Below are 5,783 nucleotides of genomic sequence, written 5' to 3'. Positions count from 1 at the left end.
TGCTATTGTAAACAGTGCTGCAATGAACATTTGTGTGCATGTGTCCTTATAGTAGAACGATTTGTAATCCTTTGGATATATACCCAGTAATGGGATTGCTGGGTCAAATGGAATTTCCATTTCTAGGTCCTTGAGGAATCGCCACACTGTCTTCCACAATGGTTGAACTAATTTACACTCCCACCAACAGTGCAAAAGTGTTTCTATTTCTAGGTATTTTATTCTCCATATACTTTACCTTCCATAGTTTCCCATGTTATTAACACCTTTGGTCAGACTGGTATATTTATTACAATTGATGAGCCAGTATGGATCCATTATGATAAGCTAAAGTTCATTGTTTACACTGGGATTCATCCTTTGTGTTATACAATTGTACGGGTTTTCACAAATGCGTAAACTTATGTATCCACTGTTACAGTGTCATGCGGAATAGTTTTACTCTCCTAAAAATCCGCTGTGCTTCACCTGTTTGTCTCTCCCTTTTTCTTCCTGAATTCTCAGGGATTGAAGCTCATTTCTTTTTATTGTTCAGTAGTATTCCGTGGTATGACTGTACTACAGCTTGTTTATTCATACACCTATTGAAGGAGATCTTAGTTGCTTCCATTTTTTGGCATTTATTAATAAAGCTGCCATAAACATTCATGTGCAGGTTCTTGTGTGGATGTAAGCTTTTAAGTTGTTTGGGTAAATACCATGGAATGTGATTGCTGGATGGTATGATAAGACTATGTTTAGCTTTGTAAGAAATTGCCAAACCGGCTTCCAAAATGGTTTTATCATTTTGCATTCCCACCAGCAATTAATGAGCCTTCTTGTTGCTCTACATCCTTGACGGCATTTTTTATTGTCAGCATTTTGGATTTTAGATTTTCTAATAGATATGTAGTGATATCTTATTATTTTAATTTGCAATTACGTAGTGATGTATGGTATTGAGTATTTTTTCCTATGCTTATTTGCCATTTATTTGTCTTTTTTGTTGAGATGTCTATTCACATCTTTCACTCATTTTAAAATTGGATTGTTTGTTATCTTGAATTTTAAGGGTTGTTTGTATATTTTAGAAACAAGTCCTTTATCAGATGTATGTTTTACAAATTTTTTTTTCAGTCTGTGGCTTGTCTTTCTATTCTCTTAATCTTTATTTTTGAAGGATAAGTTCATTGGATACAGAATTCTAGGTTGGTGGCTTTTTTCTTTCAACACTTTATATATGGCCATATCTTGGAGATGTTGCAGGTTTGGTTGTAGATCACCACAGTAAAGCTAAAATTACAGTAAAGCAAGTCACATAAATTTTTTGGTTTCTCAGTGCATATAAAAGGTACGTTTACACTGTACTGTAGTTCATTAAATGTGCAATAGCATTATGTGTAGATCTAAACCATATATATGCCTTAACTAAAAAACATTTTATTGTTAAAAAATGCCAGCGTGGATAAATAAAGTAAGGACATGCTGTTGGAAAAATGGCGCTGATAGATTTCCTTGATGCATAGTTGCCACAAATCTTCAATTTGTGAAAAATACAGTATTTGCAAAGGACAATAAAGTGGAATATAATAAAATGAAGTTTGCCTGTATGTCACATCACTTTCCTCTTGGCTACATGGTTTTAGAAAGGAAGTCTGACATAATTCTTAACCTTGTTCCTCTATAAGTAAGGTGTTTTCTTCCCTCTGGCTTCTTCCAAGATTTTCTCCTTATCTTTGGTTTTCTGCAGTTTGCATTTGATGTATTTAGGTGGAGATTTTTGATATTTATGCTGCCTGGTGTCTTCTGAGATTTCTGTGTTTTGGTGTCTGTTATTAATTTGGAAAATTCTCAGCCATCATTCCTTCAAATATATCTTCTGCTTATTTATCTTTTTCTTCTTCTAGGGTTCTCATTGTATGCATGTTATATCTTTTGTAATTGTCCTACAGTTCTTAGATGTTCTGTTCCATTTTTCTCATTCTTTTTTTGCATTTCAGTTCAGGAAGTTTGTATTGACATGTCTTCAAGCTGATTCTTTCTGATTCCTCATTTTTTTTTTTACAATGGTTTTGATTTTTAGCATTTTATTTTAGCTTTCTTTTTTAGAGTTTTATCTCTATGCTTACAATAACCATTTGTTCTTGTGTATTACCCACTTTTCCCATTAGAGCCCTAAGCACAGTAATCATAGTTATTTTAAATTTTTTTATCAGATAATCTCCAGATATGAATCTGGTTCTAATGTTTGTCTCTAAAATCATAGGCTTTTTCTTGCCTTTTAGCATGGCTTGCAATTTTTTGTTGAAAGTCAAAAATAATATGTTGAGCAATAGCAAATGAGATTAATAGGCCTTTAGTGTGAAGTTTTATGTTTACCTCGTTAGGAGTTAGGCTGTGTTTATTATTACTATAGCTATGAGTATCAGACGTTTCTGTTTCCTCTCGGGTTTTTTTTTTTTTTTTTTTTTTTTATTGTTTTTTTTTTTTTTTTTTTTTTTGTTTTTTTTTTTTTTTTTTTTTTTTTTTTTTTTTTTAAATACTCTGTTGTCTTTGATTTTCCTTAGAAACTGTTTGTTAAATAGAGTTTGTGTCTTGGAGCTCTCTCACTTGTGATTGTTATTATTCTGGAGCCCTGTTGATGGAGTGGTAAGGCATTAGGGAGGGGAAGTGTTCTGTATTCTGTACTCTTAATATTAGATCTCGCATTTTTTTAGTGGGTCAGAATCCTGGGTTGGGAGCTTCAGAAGAGTTTTTTAGCCTTTTTTCCCCTTTTTTTCTTTTCCTTTCCTTATTTGAGATGGGAAAGCTAGATAAGCTCCAATTGTCTAATCACTCTTCCCCTAGGTCAGAGGATGCCCTGGCAAAGTAGTTTCTCTTGAGAGCAGGCCTTAAGTAGAACAGAATGCTCTGAGCATATTTCAGAATGGTTTCTTAACCCTTTTCTTGTCCAAAGCATGAAGGGATTTTTCTCTGATCTTCACTGGGTCGTGGGGAATTCTGTAGGTAAAACTTAAAAAAGTGTTGGAGTATCCCCTAAGATTGGGCCTTCCTAAGATGAAACAAGTCTATACTCAGCCTCTGGTAATTTGTCAGTTACTTTGAAGTGTTCTAACTGCTTGGGGTCTGGAAGCTTCTGTTCCCAGTAAGCTGGGTTTTCTGAATTTGCCTGTGTCTTCAGTTTTCCCAGTGGTGGTTTGCTCCGTGACCTGAATTCTCTGGTGGCGATAAGCAGAGTTGTTGGTTTTTAGTTTGTTAAGCTTTTGTCTTGGTTTGAGGATGTAAGTAACAACTTGCATGCTCTTTTTATGTTGGAGTGCAAACTGGAAGTCTAGTTATTATTTTTTTATTTCCTGTATCATGAACATTTTCCCATTTAATAATGCAAGGTATCTCTTAATGGTTGCATTTTACCTTATTTAGTTAAATAAAATGCTTTATGTGGTCATTTGTTTCTTTGTGTAAAAAAAAAAAGACTTTTTTTGTGTGGCTTTCCAATATACATAAGAGTAAAGAAAGTTAAGAGCTATTTGTACCCATCATTCAGCTGCAGCAAAGAGTCAACATTTAGCCAATTTTGTTTTTTTTTTTTTGTCACCTTCTCCCTTTTCTTCCGTAATATTTTGAGGTAAATCCTAGACATTATATTTCACCTAATGAACACTTGGAAATGAATCTCTAACAGATGTGGACATTATAACCACAATGCCATTATGACAACCAATGTAACTTGCTAACATCACCTACCACCAAATTCATATTAAAATTTTCTAGTTGTCTAGAAAGAGGTATGTTTAGAGTTGGTTTAAGGATCCAAACAAGGTCCACAGGCATTTTTTATATCTCTTAAGTTTCCTTTAACACATAATAGTTCATCTTCCCTTTTTAAATAAAGTCCAGCTGGACAGGGTGGTTTGTGCCTGTGGTTGCAACTACTTAGAAGGCTGAGGTGAAAGGATTGCTTGAGCCCAGGAATTGGAGGGTGCAGAGCTATGGTTGTACCACTGTACTCCAGCCTGGTAATGGACTGAGACCCTGTCTTAAAAAGAGAAAAAGCTGTTTGTTCAAGAAACTATTTCCTTTGTTCCATAGACTGTTCCACATTCTTGATTTGGGTTGCCTTTGCACCTTTGTGGAAATCAATCAACCCCTTACACCTGGGCCTGTTTCTGGATTTTTCTGTACTAGTCCATTGATCTGTGTGCCTGTTCTTTTAGCAATATCATGATGTTTTGATTACTCTAGTTTTATACTAAGTCTTGGAATGAGATAGTGTGTGTCTTTCAACTTTCTTTAAAAATATAAAAGTTGAAAATTTAAATGGATAATTGAGAGCCTACCTTTATTTATTTACTTATATAATATATATAATAGTTGACTATGGAGAACTGTGGTTTTTGGTATTCCTGATTTTTATATATTTCTGAAAAGAAAATCTACATAATACTTGAAAAGCAGCCTCTGTGAAATGATGGTACAAAATAATCGATGGAATTATTTTAAAATTAGATACTCCATAGAACACAAATACTTGCAGCACCATTTATATTCCACATTTGAACTAACATGCATTTTAGAACTTGGGATTTGTAATACTATAGCAGTACTTTGCAGCCTTTGCTAAGTGCTGTGTCTAACCAATTTTCTTTAGTGTAGGATACCTATTTGGACCTGAGATCTAATTTTTTCCCGTTTCTTTGATAGCAGAGCCATTTTTAAAGTCCCTTATTCTTTAAAAGCTTTTTATGTTCTTATATTCGTGTCAAAGGAATTCTTGTTAAAGAATCATATTATGTGAAAGACATACAATTTATTTGTTTCCTTTTAAGTATAATACTCTATAGACACAAAACAGTATAGGTTATAGATAAGACATAAAGTATAAAAATATAATGAATTTTCTTGAACTCACTTTTCAACCCAAGAATTTGAACATGGCCAGTAACTTGCATCTAACTTTGTACCTCTTTCTACCTCCCTGCTTCATACCAACAGACAAACCACTAGGTAGAATTCGTGTTTGTCATCCCTTTGTTAGACTTCTGCCTTTAGTCACTTTTTGCTGTGAGTTCTAGACTTTTTGGGAAGCAGTACAGTTTCAAGAACGTATTTAAAACTTTAGGTTTTAAATTTGTTTTCCTTTGGGTGTATGCTACCATTTATTTGAACAGTTCTGGACCACTAACGGCATTAGGTAAATGTTTAATCCGTTATGCCAACCATGCTCTAGTAAAAGAAGTTTGGAAAGTAAAGACTACTTTAGACAAATGACTTAATCCTTCTGGATCTGTTTTCTCTTCCATAAAGTAGGAGAGTTGTAGATCATTTTTAAATTACTCTTAATTTTAGGACTATTATTTCTAGTTCTAAAATTCTGTTATTTTAATTCTGCTTTTTTTCTTAACTCTTTTATAGTTTAGAATACCTGAAAATTTATTTTGACCAGAACTTTTTCTTCTCCTCCTCTAAAATATTTCCTTATGGGCAGTTAAAGGAATTATTTGTTAAAGAACCAAATATTATGAGTAACGTGTGGAGACATTTTTGCTATTTCATTTCCTCTTTGCAGTATACTTGATGCATGAAAAGTAATATATATAACTTACATGTTTCTTACATGAAATAAAATATAAACCTATAATGAGTATCTGGGAACTAACTTTCCAAGCCGTCGTAGTTACTTATTGCTGTGTAGTAAACTACTCTAAAACTTAGTGGATTAAAACAGCCAACATTTATTGTCTCACTCAGTTTCTGGGGTCAGGAATTTAGAGTGGCCCAGCTAGGAGCTTCTGCTTCTAGTT

General features: G+C 33.5%; 1 protein-coding gene across 3 annotated transcripts in view; it reads left to right on the top strand.

Annotated features, from left to right (window-relative positions):
• HSD17B4 (hydroxysteroid 17-beta dehydrogenase 4) overlaps window positions 1-5,783 on the top strand; it is a 93,586-nt gene that overhangs the window by 25,770 nt on the left and 62,033 nt on the right. The window lies entirely within an intron of this gene.

Source organism: Cebus imitator, unplaced genomic scaffold (assembly GCF_001604975.1).
Source record: "Cebus imitator isolate Cc_AM_T3 unplaced genomic scaffold, Cebus_imitator-1.0 Scaffold74, whole genome shotgun sequence".
NCBI lineage: Eukaryota > Metazoa > Chordata > Mammalia > Primates > Cebidae > Cebus > Cebus imitator.
This window is presented reverse-complemented; position numbering and strand designations above follow the sequence as displayed.